Source organism: Vanacampus margaritifer, unplaced genomic scaffold (genome assembly GCF_051991255.1).
Source record: "Vanacampus margaritifer isolate UIUO_Vmar unplaced genomic scaffold, RoL_Vmar_1.0 HiC_scaffold_136, whole genome shotgun sequence".
Lineage (NCBI taxonomy): Eukaryota > Metazoa > Chordata > Actinopteri > Syngnathiformes > Syngnathidae > Vanacampus > Vanacampus margaritifer.
This window is the reverse complement of record NW_027520846.1, coordinates 32,501-35,392: the sequence shown is the minus strand read 5'-3', so window position 1 is coordinate 35,392 and position 2,892 is coordinate 32,501.

The following is a 2,892-nucleotide window of genomic DNA, read 5'->3' as shown; positions in this document are numbered from 1 at the left end:
ATGCTTCTTATGTGAACAGGTTATCTAGGTCAAGCACATCTTTGTAATGGATAAGTTAGACATGAAACCAGATGCAAAAGAGTCAGTGAACATTGAACATTTTATTCTTTAAAACATGACTACCTCTCATCTTAAAGATGAGCAGTTTTCTAATAGCTCATTACTGGAATACCTTCGGATTTCAGAATTTCTGAAACAGGTTCAATGTAGGAAGTGTCCGAAGTACTGTGAGAATCTGGAACATATTCCTCTGCTGATGAATCCTCACTTGAACTGGATACATCAGCAACCTAATTTTTTAAACAAAAACAATTATTACATACATACAGACATACATATACATATTGTCGCTGTCCTGTGAAAAACACTTCCACCATATTTTCCAGACTATAAAGCGCACCGTGATACAAGCCGTGCCGCCAAGAAGGATCGCTACCGGAGAGCAGCCCGCGACCTAAAAATGGAAACGTGTTTTTCACAGGACAGCAATGATATCCATATATACAGTAGACGCACACATACATGTGCATATATACAGCGGCTCTAAAATTGACACCTGCCGGATGCGGGTTAAAGTTCCTTTTGGCGGGTGGTCATAAATATTTACTAGCTTTACTTCGCTGTTACTTAGTGATGTTACACTCGAAGTAGAAGCTTGAGACAAGTGTCGAGCGCTCGCGGCAGAAGTAGCTCCCGCCATTGATGGGCTAATGTGCTAAAGTTCATTTACCAAAGATAGGTGGTCTTCATCATCAAGCAGTTTTGCATTTTTTTTTTTTTTGCAATCAACGGGATATGTGCCAGATGCTGGAGCAAACTAGAAAAGCATTTAGAACCTTAAGTTTGTGCATATAATGTACTAAAGATTATTATAAATCTAGTCACCACATTTATTCGAAAGATGAGATGAAGCATTTAACAAGAGGGATAGTTAATATGCTTAATCTATGGCATTGCCCCTAAAACGGGTCTTGTGTGATACAGTCCTTCAGTTACAGTAGACGTTTTCTATTTTACTGAGTCAGACAGTCGTTAAGATTGAGACAATTGCTCAACATTTAGCTGCTTGCAACTAAAGACAGCGGTATAAACATGGGTCATAATTTATCCTCTTGACTAAATTATATTCATTCAATGAAAATGCCTGCACTATTAATCCTGGTTGCGTGAAACAAAGATCCATTGCAGATACAAATAACACACAAGATAAAATACCCATCATGCCAGTCCATTCTAGTGCAGCGAAAGGTCCAAAACATAAAGCACATTTATCCAAGCTTGATACAAGTGAATAAACTACCTGATGTTTACACTTCTGTTTAAAAAAAAATAAAAAAATTATAGCGAGTTCACCTCTAAAATCCACCATAAATAAATTAATGGGAAAAAAAGATCACTACAGTGCATAATCTAAATCACCAAACTGCCAACAAATCTTCAATTTGAGATATTTTTAATGTTGACTTGTAGAAATTTTAGTCCCATACAAGCGTATTGTTGGATACAGTATTTTTAACGTCTTGGCAATACACATTGCATAAACAATTGTTGTGATTATATTTGTTAGTTATATAGTTTAGCCCTAGCATCTACTCTACACTCTTCACTCCTAACGTCTTGCTTCTGAAAACTGATTTCAACATCAATATTCAAAAAGAAATCTCGTCACCTGGTCAACTTTGTCTGTGACAGCTACGTCTTCAGCTATGTCTTCAGGTTGTGCGTCAGTTCAAACCTGGTACACATGAAGAAAAAAATACATATAAAATTCAATTCTTAGTAATACACAAGACTGTACCTGTGCATGTACACAGTTACAGTACATACAGAACAATGAATAGGTTAAAGTATTGTGAATGCAAACTCATTTTATTTGCCATTACAAAAATAAATAAATAAATCCTTCTGCACTACAGGTTTGTGTAAATTGGTGACGTCTATTTTTCACAATGAAACAAAAACAAGAAAATACACAGTCCTCAGAGAATCCATACCTGACCAGAGTATGAATTGTGAGGACTGTATGTGTAACTCCAAGCCCTGAAAACTTATTTTACACTCACAGTGTATAAATACACTGTCCTCAGAGTGTCAGTTATTCACAACTACGACATTGTGAGGACTATGTATCTGCGAGGGCTGCTCAGTATTGACAAAACATGCGACATGGGTGTTTTATACAGTGATGGAGATTATTTAAGCATTTAACACATACCTAAAAAAAAAGATCTATCCATATACATATATATACACATACATATAGATATATATACTGTATACATAGCGAGACAGACAGACAGACATAGCGAGATGGACAGAGCGAGACAGATAGATATAGAAAATAAAGATAGAGATAAAGATAAAGAGATCTTTATAATCCAAAGAAAGAAATGCATGTTAATGCGGAAAAATAAGCATGCTCATTGTGATCTAATCTTATCCAATTAAGTTATTTTTTGTTAGTAATGCCCCTCGATACGGTTCTCTCGTATGGCGATGCGCAATTCAGGTAGTCTCTGATTGGTCAAAGTCAGACTAAAGTATACAATACAATATTCATTTGTTGCATGTCTTTGCAATACACATATTGCATGAGCCATTCGTGCGACAAGATATTTTTTTATATATTGTGCCAACGTCTTGCTTCTGAAAAATGTATTTCAACATCAACATTCAAAAAGAAATCTAGTCACCTGGTCAACTTGGTCTGTGACAGCTATGTCTTCAGGTTGTGCGTCAGTTGAAACCTGGTACACATGAAGAGAAAAATACATATAAAATTCAATTCTTAGTAACACGACTGTACCTGTGCATTTACACAGTTACAGTACATAAAGAACAATGAATAGGTTAAAGTATTGTGAATGCAAACACATTTTATTTGCCATTACA